Source organism: Echinops telfairi, unplaced genomic scaffold (genome assembly GCF_000313985.2).
Source record: "Echinops telfairi isolate 266 unplaced genomic scaffold, ASM31398v2 ScPeMD7_9;HRSCAF=40, whole genome shotgun sequence".
In the NCBI taxonomy this organism is placed as follows: domain Eukaryota; kingdom Metazoa; phylum Chordata; class Mammalia; order Afrosoricida; family Tenrecidae; genus Echinops; species Echinops telfairi.
Window position 1 is genome coordinate 81,803,282 of NW_022103906.1, and position 22,099 is coordinate 81,825,380.

The following is a 22,099-nucleotide window of genomic DNA, read 5'->3' on the forward strand; positions in this document are numbered from 1 at the left end:
AAACAAACTCAAGAAGCTTCAAAGGCCTGGTGGTTCCAAACTGCTGCCCCTCCCCTTAGCAGCCTAACGCCTAGTCCACTGAGCCCGCGGTCCTCTACCCTCCTAAGGCCGCGGCCCTTTCATGCCGTTCCTCATGTGGTGGTGAACCCCCAGCCATAAAATTATTTTTGTTGCTACTTCATCACTGTAATTTTACTACTGTTATGAATCGGGCGACCCCTGTGAAAGAGTCATTTGACCCCCCAAAGGGATCATGACCCACAAGTTGAGAACCGCTATACTAAGCTATCAGGGCTATCTTTAATTCCTAAATGTGTTCCAACTGGAACAATAATTTATATGGTGATGTTGTTTAAAAGCCAGATGTCACATGCTTCATCTATTTTAAACCTGTCTTTTTGTGGCAGACACTGCTGCCACCCACTTCCCAGCCGTCAACCCCTCCTTCTCCGTTGATATCCACCACATCAAATCCACAGGGTGGATTTTGACTAATATCAACCTTGTAGAATAGATCGTATTGCCCTCATAGGATTTCCTACGCTATAAATGTTTAAGGAAGCACACTGCCACATCTTTCCCCCATGGAGTGGCTTGTGGGTTCAATGCTGTTAGCATCTGAGAGGTTTTAACCACTGTACCACTCGGGCTCCCCTCTCTACTAATTGAATCCCAGTTTTGTGTTCAGATAGCATTTGAAAGTCTCTTGCTTTCAGGATGGCAGATCCCTGTCTCGGGCACAGCTAAAATATTATGATTGGTCTAAGCTGTTCTTTGTCATCCCACTCTTATCGTTCAGCTATTCTCTTTAGCAGCATCTCTTTCTTCTGGAAGTGGTTTTATGAGTCAGTCTGACCGGTGAAATGAAGTGAGAAGTCTACCCAGGCCAGCTGGTGGGATCTTCTTTGCTGAAAAAGGCATAATAAACCTGTGACAACTTGTCATCAGGAGCTGTTGCAAACTTCTTCGGATAATGGGAGAAAGGACAAAAGATGTCCGACAAGCTACCTCAGAACAAGAGATATCTCCTTCTGTTGTGAAATAAATGTCTTCTTTTGCTTAGAAACTAAAAATCTTATCTCCTGTATTATTCTTGGTGATATTCAAATAACGGTGGCTATAGAGTTCTTTCCCAAGTCTCTGGGCTTCATTTTAAAACAGCTCAGGTATTTGTTACCCTTCGCTCTTTTAACAATAGAGTAATAAGACTTTGCATCACCTCTTTTTTTTCTGACTTCTCCGGTTTTCAGCCCCTTTGGTCTGGTCAAGAAATGGAGGAAAGACTAGAACAGTCTTTTATTTGTATATTTCTGCCCTTTCATGCCTGATGGTGGTAGTTACCTGTTGGGCTGCTAACCACAAGGTCAGCAGTTTGAAACCACCATGGGAGAAAGATGGGGCTTTCTACTCTGGTACATAGTTACAGTCTCAGAAACTCACTGGGCTCCCTATGGGTCAGCATCGACTCGATGGCAGGGAGTTGAGAATGGCTACCACACCAGGATAGCTCATCCATGCTGGGAATCTTGAAGCCAAGGATGAACACCAGTCTGCCCTCAGATCCCTAAGGGAAATTATCTCACTCTAAAAATGAAATCTCTACTTGCATACACTCCCTGGCTGCCACCCACCTCAGGAGTGCTCAGTAGAGTGGGTTTATAATTATTTTTCGGTCCCTCAAAACTTTTCTCACACCATCCCATCTATCATCTATTTGAATAACCTAGATTCTCATTCATTTGCCTCTGAGGTCCCATCCGCCGAAAAATAGGCATCATAAACGAGATGGGATCCCTAAAGGAGTGCTCTTGGGAAGATGCGGGCAGCTTTTGAAGAAGAAATATTTTGCAGCAAAAGGGTCAGGGAGCGTTCAAACCAAGGCCCATTTGAACAATGAGACTGACAAAAACTGTTGCCAATTTCCATATACTTTAATTCAGGACATCTTTGTCTCTAACTTTCTAAAGTGGCCACCTTCCTCTACTACCAGCCATGAAACTATCAGGTCCTCTCCCCTTTTTACATTTAGCTAAGGTTCAAAGAAAAGGCAAAAAAAATACTTCGTTAATAAGAACCAGGTGGTCCTGTAATGAAATTCCTACCCCTCGCTCTGGGGAAAAAAATTCTTATGCAAAGCCTGTCTAGTCTTGTTTTACTCAAAGGTCCAAATAAGCTTGGGAATCTTATTTCCCACCCACAATTGATTAAACAGGATTGGGTTAGAAGAGAGAAGGAAAGCTTAAGGCAAACATTCTGGCATGAGAATGCAGATGCTGAAAGGAGGCCAAATGAGAGTGAGCAGATCAAATGCAAGAGCTGCCCTTGAACATACAAACAGCCCAGCTCCACTCCCCACTCGCTGTCTATAGACCCGGAGAGAGTCAGCTGAGAGGGCAGTGATGGGAGTTCTTAAAGATGCCCTTGAGCAACCTAGGAAGTGGTTCCTGGTGTTTGGTTGACTGCATTTAAAGGAAGCCAAGCAGGAAACATTTTAGGTAAGATCTGTAACCCAAACATTCCATGTTGCTTAAATTGGACTTAGAGGGCTAAGCAAGTCTTCAGCAAGCTGAGCATCTTGATTATAAAGCATGACTTAACATTTCCAGAGTCCTAGGCAACTAAGAATTTAATATATAAGGAAAGGTATTTAGGTCATGTTTGCTGACCTCCATAACTTTAAATTCTTGTTGATAATATGAGTTTTCACACTTCATAATATGTATATATATGGATTTTAATAAAGGACTTCAAATGACAAAATGTCTTACAGTCCCAAGGGATTCGAATCCCAGGAACCTAATGTTAGGCACTGAGGACAGGAGGGGAGCGTTTTAGGTAGAAAGGATGTTTCTGTTTCTCCTTAAGTAGAGATGTTGGCTGTTCTTTATGCCAGGGTACTGTCTTTTGGAATCAGGAATTGCCACCTCTAAGAGACCCCCTGACTTGAAGTGTGTCTCTAAGACACAGTGGAGAGTGAGTCAAATGAGCTCAGAGCCTAGCAGAAGGCTGAAAGATCCCCAGAGCCACTGAGGATACTACTCAGTACTAATCAGAAACAAAATTATGGATCATTTAAGTGACAAATGGTCCCAAGCTCTGACTCAGAGTCAAGACCATTGGGGTTCTGAGAATTCTGGCTGAATATCCAGTAGGCCTCTGCTCATTAATTCAAACTATAGACATGTTTAAAGTGTAATGAAAACTCAATGAAAAAAAACAATAGAAGGACCTGGAGCTTTGAACAGTTTTCCCCAGGACACTCAGCCTAAGACAGGGGGTAGAAGGCATGGGAAGCACAGATGTGGAAGAGATTTCCACTACTGCTTTATTGCTCTTTTCCATGGTGCTACTCAGGAAACACGGACCGGGTGCTTAAGAGGTTCCCTGGATTCTAGATTCTAGGGAAGGAGGCCCAAGCTTTAGTGCCTCAACTCCCGCCCCTGACCTAAATCCTCTCCCCAACAGAGCAGCCCTGACGCTTGGGGCAATGACCTAAGTCTGAAAGTCATGCAGTCATGCCAATTCCGGGAAAGGGTTTAGCATCTCTCGCAAGGCCTCGCAGACTCAGTCATCATGCTGTCTCTGGGAATCCGAACCCGGGTCTCTGTTCAGGCAGGAAAGCAGTCATTCAGGTGGAAACAATTCTCTGTTGACTCTGTTTGCTAGCTTTCCACTCCTTCCTGCTAGGGCAAAAGGAGAGCTGGGCCAGAAGTGCTGGTAACTGATTCAGTTAGAGAGAAAGCAAAGGCAGCCATTCTTCTCCGTCTCAGGCTGCTTCCTGTGCAGCAGGGGTTCTCCACCTTCCTCAGGCAGTGCCCCTTTCCACCAGTGCCTCGTGTGGGGGTGACCCCCAACCATAACATTATTTTCGTTGCTACTTCATCACTGTCATTGGCTACTGTTATGAATCATCAGGTTACTATCTGATATGCAGGATATATTTTCATTGTTACAAATTGAACTTAATTAAAGCATATGGATGAATCATAAAAGTAATATGTAATCATATATTTTGAAATATTTATTTCTAATAGCAAGTAAGTGAAATGTCTTGAAGCATGATGTAGCATGGGGGACCATCTTCATGCCAGGTACTCGTAGGTGGGTGTATCTGCATGAGGATAAAGGAGTGGTGTCTTGGTTCCTAAGACCAACCAAAATAAGTGTTTTTTGATGGTCTTAGGTGACCCCTGTGAAAGCGTCATTCGACCCCCAAAGGGGTCGTGACCCACAGGTTGAGAACCGCTGCTGTACATGAACTGTGAATGGGCATTCCAGGAGAGGGGAGGAATGCTTAGGACAGCAAAGACAAGGCTTCCTACTTCATCCCAATATCCTCCCAGTTCTTGTATTGTGGAGACGCGCACGTTGTTGAGCTGTTGGAGATTTTGCCGCAGAGTTTCAAAGATCAGCAGGGTTACCCTTGAGGGGCAGGTTTCAGTCAAACTTCCAGATGGAGTAGAGTCTTGACAACCTACTTCCGAGCATTAACTGAGGAAAACCCGACAGACCACAGCGGATTATAGCCTGACAAGATGGTCACCTGAGAGTGGAAGGCATTCACAATACACAGTAGCCACAACAATGGAACCATGAGGCCCTCTCATATTGTTTTCAAAAGTAATTTCAGCATCCTATCAAGCAAAACAAACAAACAAATTGTGTAGGACCAAGCAATGATTTCATCTGTTGTCAGTGGGTTTGCTATGATTGGAAGCTTGCTCTGTGGAATAAAACCATAATCGCAGCCACTGTCTCACTCTGTTCCTTAGGTGCATCCCGAATTAATTCACCCCACATGGCATGTCACCTCTGCCCCTCCATAGGTATCCCTAACCTACCTTGTTCATTGTCCTGATCCTTCAAATACTGCTGCTGAGTGTAATTTAGCTCATGCCATCTGACTGCCAAGGACTACCTTCACATAGAAAGGAACGCATATTTGTTGCCTTACTCGCAGAAAACTACACTCACAATAGTTTAGATTTCCTCTAGCCACGGGCTCCCAAAGTCAGTTGGTGTGAGTGGTAGGAGGAAGTTCAGGCAACTAAAGGGGAAGAGCGGCCAAGGATCCCATTGCGATGTTTCCGACATATGTATAGGGCAGGGCCGCTAGGAGTTCCAACCAGCGAGAGAGCAATGAGTTTGTTTTTTTGAAAACAATTGTTAACTACCCATCTGAGTCCATTGGAAACCCCAGGTGTAAACTCGGGATGCAGAATGTTAGAGAGTTCCTGGGATGGGCCAAGGTGTTTAGATCTATCCCCATACCCCAACAGGAAACAGGGCTTATTGCTACCCAATGGGAATTTAAATGTAAAACCATATCCTGCTGGGTGCAAAGGCCCTTGGGCCTGCCTGAATAAGTGTTTGCCAAGGGGAGTTAGAGGACTTGAAGCTCTACAGTTGGTACCAATACCAACAGGAGCAGTTACTGCGGCTGCTGAGATGATTCATTTTCAGGGCAACCCAATGTGTGTGCCCAGGATTTTAACAGGGGGTTTCTCAGAACCAGAGTGTCAGGCCATTCTTCAAGGCACCTCTGTGTACTCAAACCTCTAATGTACAGGTTAGCAGCCATGCTCCTGTGGTTAGCACCATCCAAAGACTCCCTTTCATTGCGACAGGATTCCAAGTGGACTGGGCAATAGCAGTTGGCCAGAAAGAAAGCTTCATGCTTTATTTTGCTCCCCAAAGACAGGTAGCCTCTGAGCTGGGACAGGCAGGCAATACTCAAAGAGGTTTCTGTGTCAAATCTGCCTGTCCTTCCCCAGGTGTGAGCCATGATCGCCTCCCCCTCCGCGTAATTCATCTCAGCATCGTCTACAGTTTCCAATAAGCTCTCACTCTATTATTTTTCTTCCTGGAAGAGCGAAATATTAAAAATCACCGGTCAGTCAGTTCTTTATTCTGTTAGTCACCAAACTGATTTTTTAAGCTCAGAACCAATAAAGCTGTGACGGCAAAGAACAGATATAGATTTCTCGCTCCCACACACTCATATATAATCATAATAAAACTTTATTAAACAAGAGACATGTTGTTTCAGGGAATTTTTCTTTCCCTTCTACAGTGCCCCGAGGCTAAAATATACAATCTTATTAACTTCCTGGAAGAAATACTCCATCCCCTTGGTGAAGGAACTGAGCATCCATCTTCTTGGACCTGGAAAATGAGACAGGTCTTTGACATGAGGGCATGTGGGCCACAGATATATCTAGGGAGATCTGGGGGAAGGAGTCTCCCCTGGAATCTGCCTCAGAGTCCAAGAACCACTCTGGAAGGGATGCTCCGAGTGTCCCAGGCCAGGAGGACAAATGCCAGGAAAGCATTTGGAGTGACTGCGATGCTATGACACACCAGATCGAAAGGAGACTAGAGATATCCTTCACTCAACCGTCTAGTCAATTGATGAGGGACCGAGACTCCAGCAGGGCCTGTCACTCACCCAGAATAGATGGACAAGCGAAGAACAGAATGCTGGCATCCTGTTCTGGGCTCCTTCCTCTCCTGCCTCCCTCCCCATCATCCTGTATTGATCTCACACTAAGGAAATTCGTGTGTGATTCCTATATCTCCCAGGAGACTTCACATCTCTCAAGCTGATTAGAGGCCATGTCTCTTCCTCCCATCTCTGCCCACAATAAGAACAAAGGCCAGGCTACTCATGTAACAGAGGGATCAGTCAAATTCCGTTGACTGAATGAATGGCCTCCATTTGCAGGTGAAGGAGAAGATGAATGAGGTCAGAGAATGGAGCTCTCATTCATAGAATCCCAACTCAGCCATGGGAAATGTTTCATGCCAGGATGGCCGACTACCATGGACAATTTGGAAGCCACTTGATGGCCTGGAGCTTTGACTCTGTTTTGCAGCATCAGAACCTTCAGGCAGATGAAAGACAAGGATGCAGGCCAAGTCTACCAAGTGTGCCAAATTCAGAATAGTTGTCAATTGCTCAGAACTGTCAGGAACTGACAATCAAATCTGAGAAGGAGGAAGGGAGCCATGTTCAACAGTGAGATGCTACTTGGACGTGACACGCAGACGCAGGTATTGCCTGGGCCTTACTGAACAGGAACTCACCTGGATGGCAGTGCCTAGCTCTACACGGATGTGAGGTGACCCTCAGGAATGAGGGTCTGAAAGTGAGGGCAGGGGTTTCAAAGAGGAAAAATTCAGAAGCAGATAAGCAGTGGTACGAAATCAGGGCGCACAAATCTTGTTGCTAGCTCTCCTCTTGGTGAGTCATAGTTCAGTGGAATGGCCACGATATCACCATAGACAATTCCAACTCTACAATCTTGGTTTCATCCTTTCCTGGGGTCCTAAAATTGTTGTTGCTCTTCTTGTCTTCCATTGAGTCAATTTTTCCTTATCGAGAACCTACAGGAGAGAGTAGCACTGCCTCATGGGATATCCTAAACCAGTGGTTCTCAACCTTCCTAATGCTGTGACCCTTGAATACAGTTCCACATGTGGTGGTGACCCCCAACCTCATCACTGTCATTTTGCTACTATTATGCATTGGGTGACCCGTGTGAAAGGGTAGTTCGACCCCCAAAGGGGTCACACCCCACAGGTTGAGAACCGCTGTCCTAAACTATGATCTTCATGGGAATACATCGCCAGGTCTTTTCTCGTGTGGTGTCAGTTGATTCCAATGGCCAACCTTTCAATTGACAAAATGCTTAATAATTCTACCACAAAACTCCTTAGGATGGCAGAAGCTTCCTATCATGAGCCGAGGTCTTTCTGGGAGAAAGGAGAAGGAATAGAAGGATTTCTCAAGGCCATTGTAGTCAGAAAACTCTAAGTTACAGGAACAATAAGCACAGAGATTTATCATTTCCAATGTTTTCCTGGCATTTTATTTTTTAACTACCAGATTTAGAAAACTCCTTCCAAAAGGAACAGCAATGGACCAATCATTTATAAGCATTTATTGATTTTCAGATTACATAGTCAAGATTTGAATCCGTGAATCCAAATTCTCTGAGTGTCAAATGCACATGGTGTTCAGCATATTCAGCAGGAGTTGTCTAGGTATGTATACTCTGGGAGACACTTTTAACACACAAAGCCTTTGCAAAGCACTAAATAAGTTCTCTGGTTCCACCTTCTTTCCACCATGAAAAAGCCAGTTGCCAACCCATAGCAACCTCATGTGTGTCAGAATAAAATTCGACTCCACATAGGAAGCTGAGCCGGTGATTTTTAAGTTGGTCCCAGGCTTTCTCCTGAGGTACCACTTAGTAGATTCAAACTACCAACCTTTTGGTTAGCAATCAAGCATATTGCACTACCCAAAGGCTACTCACAATTAGTGGAGTTAATTTTCAGGGATTCTCCCACTATCCCTCTGACCCCAACTCAGGCAGTTTAACTTATCTAACCCTCAACCTGGGCCCACGTGTCTGCTTCCCTGTCCTCTTGATCCCATTCATGACCAACAACCTAAAGTCTGCCCAGTAAATTACTATCTCATGTCCTAGGGATCATCAGCATAATCTCCTTTCATATTCCTCTCTCCAGAACCTGGTCCATCCTATTTAAAATGTGTCTTCTCCCCCTTCCTCTCACTAGACTACTATGCAACTTCTAGACAAGATGATTTTCTTGCCTGAACTCCGAGATAGCATCTGAAATTACCTTCTGTGTACTTACAACTGGAGAGGCAGGTGCAGCTACATGGATATGAGTTCTCAGAGAGCTCAAATATTGCTTTCTTTATGAAGCCTTTCTGACGATGGCAGACAAGCTAAGTGCTCACCCAGTCTTACAAATTTAGTTTTCTCCTGCACGGAGAGGTAGACAACATGTTTTATCTTCTCTTCATTGAAATGTATTCCGTGTAGAGGAGGGGTCGTGCAGCAAAGTCCCAGCGACTAGAATGCAGCTGGAAGTGAGGTAGTTCTTTCCATGCTTAGATTCAAATCCCTTCATTTTCCCTTGTCTGCCAGTTGGAGAGAGAGGAGCCAGTGGACGATTCAAAAGTCCTAGGAGATGGTGGAACCCATGATATCCCAAAGCCTGGATTTTTTAATAACTGTGTGGAGCAGTGTCCCCCACGACCTATATGAGACTTTGTTATGAGTGAAGAATGAACCCACACTGGATTAAAGTCACTGGGAATTGGGGGTTGCGTGTTGCAGGCATTAGCTTTTCTAGATGAATGCCTCTATAGACCCTTAAATTGAAAACAATAGTCATTTGATCTCTAATGGAATATACCGTATATTCTTGAGGATAAGCCAACCCAAATATCAGCCGAGGCACCTAATTTTACCATAAAAACTGCATTAAAATATGCTGAAAAAACTCAGCTTATACACGAGTATATGTGGTATTCTCAGATAAGAGTTCACAGATACATTTCAGTTTTTCTATCTGATATATTTATACATATTTACCTGTATAGATGGTAACAAGGAACGCTTTTGGTGTACTGGGCTATGCACTGAGCTTCTAGCCCAAAGGTCAGCTCTTCAAACTCACTAGCTATTCTGTGAAGCCGAGAGGAGGCTGCTTGCTCCTGAAAAGATTTAAAGTATCTTAAACTTGAAGGGACATTTCTGCTCTGTCCTGTAGGGTCACTATAAGTCAGAATAAGCTCAATGTTATGAGGGATACATGGAACCCATGGGTTTTCTGAGGGCAGACACCCTCCTCCTGTCATATTTCTCCAATACTGCCCTATGTGCTGCTGTACTAGGCAGAGGTGTCATGAGAAAGCAACAGGGGAAACCTAATTCACCATACTCCTGAGTTAGAGGCAATTTTTCAAACTGTGCATATAAGCATTTTTCAGCACAGTGAATGTCTTACGCTGGGCTCTCTAGAAAAACAAAAGCAATGGTTATCTATCTATCAAGAGATATTTCTATCTGGTGAGCAAGTTCAGTGCAAGTTCAAGCATATTCCAAGTCCGTGGGTCAGATGTTAAGCTCAAGACTTCTCTTGACTTGTGTACCTTGTGGGCTGATAAATTTAGGATTGTCAGGAACACCACAGACCTTGTGGCTTCAAAGAATGACTCCAAGGTTGGTAGGTTAGATGGTAGGTCAGATAGATGGCAAGCTGTTGATTGCTCCTGGAATCAGGAAGCAATATGGCAGGCCTTGGGCTCAAGTTCAAAAAGCTGGAGGTCTATGAGTCAGACGCAAGATCTAGACCCAGAAAAAATCAAACGAGTTTTTGTACAGTTGAACTAGGAAGTAGGCTACACTTCTAAGTAGGGTAAACATCCTTTCAATTTCTTCCAGGCATAACCTGAGTAAGACAGTCACATTCAACTGTAAGCCTCTTACATACTATTGGCTACTCACAACGAATCCCATTTTGGAGGTGATTGCAGTATGGTAGGTCACACCATGAGGAATGAACAGGTGTGAACTTCCCCACCACTGAGAACCCTGGCCTAATCAAGTTGACACAAAACCCAACCATACAATAAGTATGGTGTCTTTATGTCTTTCACTGGCCTGTTCCTGTTGCAGCCCCTCCCCCAAGTATATCTTCTCCAAAGAAAATAAAATCACTTTGGAGCTGGATCTAGCGCCATCTGTGAAGAGGGTATCAGTCTGAAGACAGAGAGTTAAGAAAGAATAGGTTTTTGGACACTGTTTCTGTGGCCTTTTCCAGGAACTTCCCAAGCTACCTAGTGCTGAGATGAGGTCTAAAGGTCTGATATGCCAACAGACCATGCATGTAAGCAGTCCATAAGTATGTAGATGTAGAATGGCCAGAAGGGTCTGGGGCTGAGCGCCCAGGACTCCTGAGACACATTTCTTTTTAATCAGGAGGTGCACAGATAGAGAAACCTATTGCAGTCCCAATTGTTCCCCTGCTAGGCGGCCTTCCCAGCCTGGGTCTTCGCAGCACTAGCCTTGGTATAAATCACATTCTATCAGCATAACTCCAGGGCTTCAGGGATCATTTTGGAATACTGGGATGTTAATGCATCAGATTTTGTTCCAAGCAATGAGCCACCTCCTGGGATTTGGGGATCTCTTTTTAAATCCAGATAGCACTAATGAGGTAGCAAGGGCTCCTGACCCCTGGATTCATTCTCTCACTCTCAAGAGTATACTGAACATTGGACTCAGCCACATCTGCACAGTATTACAGCTGTCAAGGAGCCAATATAGCCACAACTTCATGCAATTTGTTCCACTTGGAGGCATTCTAACTGCATTTTCTTCTTCTTCTTCTCCTCCTCCTCCTCCTCCTCCTCCTCCTCCTCTTCTTCTTTTCTATGTTACTGACGATACCTAAAAGTGCATCGCAAATGCAAGCTCCGGGTAAATATCTGTGGTGATTTTTATAGTGGTTGCACTTTATAATGGAGCTTGATCCAAAGCTGTCCTCTAATACTATCCCCATGAAAAAAAGAAATTATGCTGGATGCCAAGGAAGTGGTCTCTGAAGGGGGAGGGCAGTAAGGGGGGAGGTACACTGATAAGCAGGCCTGCCTCTCAGTTCCTAATTTACATTTACTTCATTTGACACTATTCTATATCATGGGCTGTTCTAAGCGACCTGTAAATATTCATAAATTTGCTAGGATGCACTATTTTTAATAGGGCAACAGAGATTATGGTACTTAGACCAAATCACACAGCTATGAAGTCATCATGCTAGGATTTGAACCTCAGTATCTGGTTCCAGGAACCATAGCATAGACACTGTGCCATTCTTCTCTCATGTATGCTTCCAGAATTTAGTTCATCCTTCTTAGAATGTCTGTTATTCTTCATATAACTCAAAATTCGGACACATCCAATTTACAACCTAGTTCTTACATGAAGCCTTCCAGAGTATTCTGTACTGTTGTGCAGCTGGACGGTACTCATTTCTGATAGTGCAGTGGTTAAGATCATGGTGTTTGGAGAATGTGTGAATGTAGTTTTTAAAAATAGCTATATTCTCAAAGAAACCATATAATGCTTCTATGAATCAGAGTCCAATATATAGCATTGTTTCTCTATTCAAAGGTGCAGGAATCAAAAAGTGGAAAGCGAAGTGGAACCGCTCATCATTGCTCCTCGTGGCCCACTCACACAAGTTTTGCTTCTTGTCCCTGTGACCACATGTTCTGATGGTCTGGAGCAGGGGTTCTCAACCTTCCTAATGCTGCGCTCCTTTCATAGAGTTCCTCATGTGGTGGTGACGCCCAACCATAACATTATTTTTGTTGCTCCTTCATCACTGTCATTTTGCTACTGTGATGAATCAGGCGACACCTGTGAAAGGGTTGTTTGATCCCCAAAGGGGTCACAAGCCACAAGTTGAGAACTGCTGGTCTAGAGGTCTTGGTTCAGGGGAAGACTACTCCCAGTGGAATATATGACATTGAGTGCACTGAACTGAAAGTTAACAAATGACACCTGGCTATGTCGGGCTCCTCACATCATGAATGAACAGGCAAAGAAGGGAGTTAGCCTATTGGCTGATGCGACTGATCCTGATAACCAAGGGGAAATGGGACTATTGTTGTATAACGGAGGTAAAGAAAGTAGGTCTGGAATACAAGGCTTCTTTGGGGGCATCTCTGAGCTGTAGTAGTTACATATTTTCAGTTCAACTCGATCAATGGGTTATAGGAGTGGAATGTAGCCTGTCAATCAGGTTATAGTTTGATTGATGCCTCATTGTGGGCGTGGCTTTCTCAGGAGGATTCTGGGAACTTTCTCTTTTGACTGCCATCAGAAGAGGTGGGCCATACTCTCTCTCTGCTTCACCTTCCTTTTGACAAGCCACTTGGAGCCACGTTGATGGCAGCCAGTGCTGAGATGCTTCTACCGCCTCTGGATCCACAAGGCTTTTCACCCATTGGTCTGTGATCTTTCTGCATTCATCTACATTGAACATGCTGTGTGAGTTTGAAGAGGAATTTAGGGACTGATATCAGACTTATGGGCTAACATCAAACTTAAAGACTTGATCTGGACTGTAATTGTGTATGTTTTCTCAATATACAATTGCTGTTTGATATAAAGCTCTCTCTTACACACATATGAGTATCACTGGATTTGTTTCTGTAGTCAACCCAGCCTAACACACTGGGCACTATCACGAACTGTGTTTAAAGTCAATAGAAAACTACAAAAAACTATTCAGTTAGGACTACTAATGGTCCAGCACTTCAGGAAGGAAGATTTGCGTCACCATCCCAGGCAAAGAACCATGGAAAACTCAAGTGCTTGCTGAGAGCAAACACAATATGAAAAGGGCAGTAGAAGAACTGACCGCTTGTCTGTGAGTTTGTCATACTGTGGTAGCTAGCATGTGGCTGTGTTCTGGGAAGCTATGTCACTGATATTTCAAATATCAGCAGGGTCACCCAAAGTGACCAGGTTTCAGCAGTGTCCAGACTAAGAGCAGATTGCAAAGAAGGAACAGGCTGCCCACTTCAGAAAATGAACCAAGGAAAACCTTATGAATGGCAACCAAACTTTCTCAGATACTGAAAACCTCATGAATAAGAGTACAGTGTTGTCAGAGATAATGCCAGGAGAGGAACCCCTCGTGTTGAAAAGCACTCAAAATACGACTGAGGAAGATCTGCCTTCTCAAAGTAGAGGAGGCTATCATAATGTGAATGGAGTAAAACCTTCAGGTCTAACGCCGTTAGGACTTTCATTTGCTAATAGGACCAGATACAAATGAGAAGAAACAGCTACAAACATCACTCAATCATTGAAACATGGAATGTACAAAGTATGAATACAGAAAACTTGTCAGTCATCAAAAATGAAATTGAGCACAAAAAGGTCGATGTCCTAGGCATTAGTGAGCTTCAATGGACTGGTATTGGCCATTTTGAATCAGACCATAATATTTATTGTCAGGAATGACAAGTTCAAGAACCGTGTCACATTCATCATCAAAAGATAACACTTGAAAACCTATCTTAAAATGACAATGTTATCTGTAATAGGATAATATCCATAAACACATAAGGAAATCCAGTCAATACAACTATTATTCAAATTATATACCAAGCACTAAAGCTACTGATGAAAAAATTGAAAAATTGCATCAAAGCTTTCAGCCTGAAATTGATTAAACAGGCAGTCAAGATGCATTGATAAGAAATGACCATTGGAATGCAAAAGTTGGAAATAAAGAGGATGGGACAGTTGTTGGCAAATAAGGCCTTGGTGATGGAAATGAAGCTGAAGATTGCTTGATGAAAACTTTCAACACTAATGACTTCTTCATAAAAATACCTTTTACAATCTCACCACAGGCAACTATGTGCATGGATTTCTCCAGGTAGAACACACAGAAATAAAAACGACATCCGTGGAAACAAATGATGAAGAAGCTCGCTATCAGCAGCTAAAACTAGTCCAGGGGCTGACTGTGGCACTGAGCATCCATTGCTCAAATATAAGTTCAGATTCAAGCAGAAGAAAATTAAAGTAAGTTCATGAGATCTAAGAGGTGGCTTGGAGTATATCCCACCTGAATTTGGAGAGCATATCAAGAGCAGATTTGACTCATTGAGCAAGAAGACTTGATTGGCTATGGGATGACATGACGGGCATCATACACACATGAAGAAAGACAGGAGAGATAGAAAAGACCAGCTTGGAGGCCAGAAGACTCTCAAACTTGCTTTTTATTGTAGAGTAGCTAAGGCAAATGGGAAAAATTATGACGTCAAAGAGCTTGAGAAGACAAAGTAAAATAGTAAATGTGCAAAGTCCTAGAATTAGAAAAACAAACAGGAAGAACACAGTTAGTATAGCTTAAACAGAAAGAACTAAAGAAAACTTTGAAGCCCCAAGTTGCAATATTGGAAGATTCTATGGGCAAAATATTTGATGATGCAAAAAGGATAAAAAGGTGGAAAAAATACACGAAGTCATTTTGCCAAAAATAGCTAGCCAATACTTAGCCACTTCAAGAGGTAGCATCGATCAAGAACCAGTAGTAATGAAGGGAGAATTCAAGCTCCATTGAAGGCATAAGCCAAAAGCAAGACTCTAGGAATTGACCTGATGCCAACTGAAATATTTCACTAAGCTGATGAAGTACAGGGCCAGTCAATTGTGTCAAGAATTGGAAAGACAGCTACCTAGTCAATTAACTGGAAGAGATCTACATGTGTAGAGTAGTAGAAAGACAGCTACCTAGTCAATTAACTGGAGGAGATCTACATGTGTATGGATCTCATAGCAAGGTGACCCAACAGAATGAGTACATTATAACACAATATCCTTAATATTATATGCAAGCACAATTTTGCTGAAGATCATTAAAAAAAGGTTGCAGCAGTCCATAAAACGGGAATGAACAGAGGTTCAGGCTGTATTCAGAAGAGGATCGAGAACAAAGGATATCATTGCTGACATCAACTGTATCTTGCCTAAAAGCAGAGAAGATCAGAAAGATGTTTACTTGTGTTTTATTGACTATCCAAAGGTATTCAACGATGGGGACCATTACAAACTATGGATAGCATTGGGAATAATGCGAATTCCAGAATACTTAAGGGTTCTCATGTGGAACCTGTACGCAGATCAAGAGGCAGTTATGTGAACAGAACAGGGAACTGCTGCATGGCTGGACATCAGGAAAGGTGTGTGCTAGGGTTGCATCCTCTCATTATATTTATTCACTTTGTATGCTGAGCAAATGACCAGAGAAGCTGGACAATATGACAAGCCTGTTGCAACAGGATTGGAGGAAGCCTTATTTTTTAACAACTTGTGCTTGCTAAAAGTGATGAGGTAGCTTTTGAAGTACTTGCTGAGGAAGATGAAGGGTTACAACATAATGTAAAGGAAATAGAAATCCTCACAACGTGTCCGGAAGATAAGACCATGATAAATGGAAAAAAGATGGAAGTTGTCAAAGATTTTATCTTGCTTGGATTCACAATCAGTGCTCCTGTAAGTGGTACTCGCATGATCAAAGGACACATTGCATTGAATAAATCTGCTGCACAAGACCTCTTTTGAAGAGCAAGGTTGTTGCTTTGAGGACTAAGGTGTGCCTGAGCCACACGATGGTATTTTATGCCTCCTCATGCGCATGTGAAAGGTGGACATTGAATAAGCATGAGCAAAGAAGAATCTATGTATTTTGATTATGGTGCTGGAGATGAATGCTGAAAGTACCATGGACTGCCAAAAGTACAAGCAAGTCTACCTCAGAAGAAGTACTACCAGAATGTTCCTTATAAGCCAGGGTGGTCACTGTCTCATGTAGTTTTTCCCAAGCCATGTTATTTTTTCAATTTCCACATATATATGTGGAAAGCTAGACCATAAATAAGAAATGCTTAACAAGAATGGACCACTGCTACTCTTTCATGTTGTCATACTGTGGTGACTTACATGTTGCTTTTATTCTGGGAGCTCGGCCACTGGTCCTTCAAATACCAACAGGGTCACACATGGTGACCTTGTTTCAGCAGAGCCTTCAGACTAATAACAGAGTGGGAGAAAAGAATAGCTTTTCTAATTCTGAGTGATTCATCACTGAAATACCTACAAACCGCAATGGAACATTGTCCAATAGCGTGCCAGAAGACGAACCTGTGAAGTGGAAGGCATTCTATTAGATTGGAGAAGAGTTGCCTACTTAAAGTAGAGTTGACCTTAAAGATATAGATGGAGTAAAGTTTTGGTGGGGGGGGCATCATTTGCTGATGGGACAACACTCAAAAGGAGAAGAATCAATTCCAAATATTTATTATTAATTCAAATGTGGAATGTAGGAAGTAAGAATCTAGAAAAATTAGAAGACATCAAAAATTAAAAGGACCCTAGAAAGATTGATATCTTGGGCACTAATGTGCTGAAATGAATTGGCATTGGTCATTTTAAGTGGGACAATCATATGATTTACTATGTGAAGAATGACAAATTCAAGAGTAATGGCATCAAATTCATCATCAAAATGAACACTTGAAGTACAATGCTGTGTGTCATAGAATAATATCTATACAAATACAGGAAATCAAGTTAATACAATTGCAATTCAAATTTTCAAACCAACATCTAAAACTAGTAATTAAGAGACAGAAGAATTCTTCCAAATTTTCATTTGAAAATGATCAAACATGCAATTAATATACTTGGGAAATTATTGGCAATTTGAATACCAATGTGGAAGGATCACATGATAAAATTTTACAAGACCAACAACATATTCATTGAAAATACCTTTTGTCAACAACGTGGTGGTGGTATTAGATGCCATCCATTTGGTTCTGACTCATAGCAACCCAAATATACTGCAGAATTAAACACTGCCAGGTCCTGTGCCATCCTCACAATTGCTTTTATGTTTGAACACTTTGTTGCAGCCACTGTGTCAATCCATCTCCTTGAATGACCTCCTCTTTTTCACTTCCTTTCCACCATCCTGGTCTCTTCTGTCAAGACTTCCAAAGTAGCTGAGATGAAGTCTTGCCATCCTCATTTCTAAGGGCCCCTTGGCTGTACTTCCAAGATAGGCTTGTTTGTACTTTGGACAGTGCATAGTATGTAGGCTCAACATTCTTTGCCACCACCACAACTGAAATACATCGACTCTTCACTCATCCTTATTCAATGTCCAACTTTCACATGCATATGAGGCAATAGAAACTAAATGGGGTAGGTCAGACACACCTTAGTCCTCAAAGCGACATTCTTGCTCTTCATTGCTTTAAAGAGGTCTTGGGCAGAAGATTTACTCAATGCCCATGTCCTTTGGTCCTGGGAGTGCTGCTTACGGGAGCACTGGTTGTGGATGCAAGCCAGATATATTCCTTGAGTACTTGCATCTTTTCTTCAATCGCCGTGGTGTCATCCACTGGACAAGTGGTGAGTCTTTCTGTTCCCTTAGCATGGAGTTGTGATTCATACTGAAGTTTCCCATCTTTGATCCTCATTAGCAAGTGCTTTCAGTGCTCACTTTTAGCAGACAAGCTTGTGTCATCTGCATATCACAGGTTGTCATCTGCATATCACAGGCTTCCTCCAATCCTGATGCCATGTTCTTCTTCACATCAGCCAACTTCGCTGATGATTTACTCAGCATACAGATTGAATAAGTGTCGTGAGAGGATACAACCCTGACACACACCTTTCCTGATTGCAAACCATGCAGTACTCTCTTGTTCTGTTCACATAACTTGTCTTTTGGTCCATATACAAGTTCTTCATGAGCATAATGAAGTATTCTGGAATTCCCTTTCTTCTCAAGGCAATAGTTTATGACCAACACAGTTGAAAGCCAAATCATAGTCAATAAAACACGAGTAAATATTTTTTCTCTGGCATGCACTGCATTCAACTAAGACCCATGTAAGGTCAACAACCTAAATAGCTCCTCAAAATCAAGTACTGACTGCCATTGAATTGATCCTGATTCATAGCAACCCTGTAGGACAGGGCAGAATTTCCTCTGTGGGTTTCTGAGACTGCAACTCTTCACAGAGTAGAAAAACTTAATTCTCTCCTTCAGAGAAGCTTGTGGTTTTGAACTGTTATCCTTGCACTTGGCAGCCCAATGTAAAACCACTAATCCATTTGGGCTCCACAAACAAATCCATGCTATCAAGTCAATTCTGACTCATAGTGAGTCCACTGTACACGTAGATTTGGCCAAGTGAAATCCACAGGACTCAAATTGATTGTGTCTATGGGAAGAGCCCATGGAGAAGCTCAACATCAGCAGCCAAAATGAAGCCAGGAGTGAATTGTGGAACACACTCGCAATTGTTCACATGCATGTTCCGGAAGTCGAAGTAACCATCATAATATGCAGATGACACAGCATTGCTTGGTGAAAGCAAGAAGGACTTGCTGATGGAAACCAAAGGATGCAGCCTTCAGTTCGGATTGAAACTCAGTGTAAAGAAAAACAAAGTTTTCACAACTGGAACTCATGTAGGTATGGGAAAGTTGGACAATGAATCAGGAAACCTGCAGGAGAATTGATGCATTTGAATTATGGTGTTGGCAAAGACCATTGGAAGTACTGTGGACTGTCAGAGGAACAAACATCTCTCTTTTGGAAGAAGTACACTCACAATACATCTTAAAATGAGGATGGCAAGAATGCATCTTAAAATGGGGATGGACGTGTTATTAAATGACTCCCATCCTTGGAATAGGACAGTATACTTGGTCAAGTATTGGGCTCATGAAATAAAGGTAGACCTTCATGATGGGATCGACACTTTGGCTGCAACAATGAGTTCAAACATAACAGCAACTCTGAGGCTGGCAAAGATCAGATAGTGTTTGTACATAGGTTCTGTTGTACAAAGGGTCGCTTTGAATCAGAATTCACTCAAAGGCATCTAACAACAATCATATGGGATAACTATGGATCAGAATCAACTCAAGGGCACTAACAACAGATAGATAGCACCTAGCAACAACTACATGAAGGGGTGGGGGGAGGTTCAAAAGAGTTGTGAAATGGCATTAAAAGACAGTGGAATTTTTTCCAACAACTTTCTAAACCTCCTTTGGCTCAGTGTGTTGACTTGACTAGGTATCTATCTATATGTTCTTCTTTTTAGTCCCACTGAGTCAGCCTCCAATCCTGGAAACCCAACAGGACAACATAGAACTGCTCCACAGGATGTCCACGGTTAGAATATTTATTGAGCATCCTGCCACATCTTTTCCTCATACAGCAGCTAGCATTTTTGAATTGCCAACCTTTTAATTAGTAGGCAAGCACTTAGCCATTGCACCAGCAGGATCAATCTCTCTCTCTCTCTCTCTCTCTCTCTCTCCCCCCCTCTCTCTCTCCACCTCCTCCTCCACTTCCATCTCCACCTCTACCTCTACCTCCACTTCTACCTTTACTTCTATACATACATTCATGCACACTGGTGTTTCAAAATTTTCATGGAAATTCCCACTATCTTTTAATTTCATTTGTCCATAAATGTTTTGAAGCCCTCTTGTATATGTTTTTGTTAATACTATTATCTTTGTTTCAAATTCTCATTTCCTGTTGCTATTGTATCAACACTCTACATTCGTTGTATGATTTTTCATGGATTTTACTCTCCTGGAAGGCAAAGATTGGCTATACATATTAGTTTGATTCCCCGGAATCCAGCTTAATAAAACAGTTGGCACTCATTATATCAATCATTAATTAATTAGTTGAAGGTAGCAAATATGTATGTAAGCCCAAGGATTCAAAACTCTCTTCTGCTCCTGCTGAATTACATATATGTAGATGACCACCACAGATCCTCCTTGATTTTGCCAGGATGCTGCTCAGGAGTAATTGAATCTGCCATAATTTAAGGAAGACCCACTTCTAAAATTAACAAATGTAGGTGTTAATTAATATAGCCCAATTAATATATGGCACAAACTTTGTGGGGTTTGACTATCAGTAGTCCTTAGTGAGTACCAGCCTCCAAGAATTTGTGGCTCCTCTGGGTATTTTTCTTCACCTTTGCTTTACCATAATGTCTTCTATGGGGTAGCTGTTAATGATGAGGAGGATTCCACAGACATACCACTCCAGATAATTAATAAACCATCTGAAGACAGAAGCCTTATTTTCACTTGAGGCACCCATCGAAGAGCCACTTGCAAAACCCTCAGTTTTGTGACTATTTTGATCCTTAGGTCCATTGATTTCAGAATATTTTTCATGAATCACGTTGACGCCAATAAGGCTTCTTGATTTTCAAGGAGACAGTAGGCTCCCGAAAGCTTTAGGCTTATAGTGGCCCAGCACTGTGGCAAATCCCACTGAAAACGGAAGGAAGAGCTGAACTCTCCCATGGCTCAGAGACCCCCAAAGGGTTCAGCAAACAGCATTGTAAAAGGCCGGGCATCCTGCAGTCATCCTCTGCACAATTTCACATTCTTTTAAATGTTTTAAGAAGTGTGCCTTCCAGACAGATGGCGGTAAAGAGGTGTGGACCGCAGAACCTACTGTTCCTCATTGGAGAATAGCAAAACCAGTGTGTGTTTGTGAATGCATTTTGGGTTCTCAGACTCTCTTCCTGGAGCCTGGGCATTTTCCTTCATTTCGGAAGACCTCGGCAGGACTCCCAATGCTAGGATTAGGAAAATGGTGCGCTATGGAGCATGGCGAATTGCAGATGTTGAATTCCACTACTCTGGATGCCTTAAAATCTAAAAACATGTTCTGCCTGTTTTCATTTAGAACTCCAAATCGCCAGGAGCTGTTTTCTTGTGTGTGTGCAGGAGTAACTTTGGATGAGTTACGTACTTGTTCACCTGGAACTGTCCTGGCAGAGAATAAGCTGTACGTGATGTGGCACCCCTCAGGTCATTGATAAAAGAATAGCGCTGCTTCAGCTCCCTGCCTTGGAAGATGTGGAAGCAGACAGGTGCACAGGCTCGGCGTGGTGAGAGGGAAGGGGTGAATGAGATCCTCTCCGGGAGGTGGACTTGCCTGCAAAGCAGTAACCAGTCCATGGTTAGTGTGCTGGGGTGGCCGACTGTGTGTGTGCCCTGTGAGCAGTTTCTCCATTCCTTCTAACATGACACATTATCTGATCATTTTAGTGGTGCTTAGTGTTGTCAACAATTGTTAAGCACACCCACTTCTTTGCGACATGGCAGCTCCATCTCCAGCATATTCCCCTTTCTTCATATGTCTTTATTTTCATCATGATTTCATGCACAGTAGAGACCATGGCAGAAACCACCCTCCCCAAGGATCTCTCAGCTCGCATCCCTTGTCTCCACATCAGCAACTAGGATCCTAGCTCAGCGCTAATCCCTCTGCATGCAGAAAGCGCTGGTTCAACTGTGCTTTCTGCCTCTCTGCTGCTTGCACTTCAACTGACCGTGATCTGTGCTTACAGGAAGATTCATCTGAAGTCACTCCTTTGCTCAAAAACATTCAGTGGCTCCCTATTGTCTATTAACATTGAGCTTAGCTTGGTTTTTAAGGCACTCTAGAAGTTAATGCCAACCTTTCTTTTCTGCTACTTCGTGATATATCCTTTACAATTCAAATCATTTCCAAATTTACATTACTTCTCCTGCCTCACTGTATGGCCACACAACACCTACTCTTCTCACAGTGCCAGTCCGTTCATCAATCGTGTGTCGAAGAATGGGTGCTTCTCTGATTC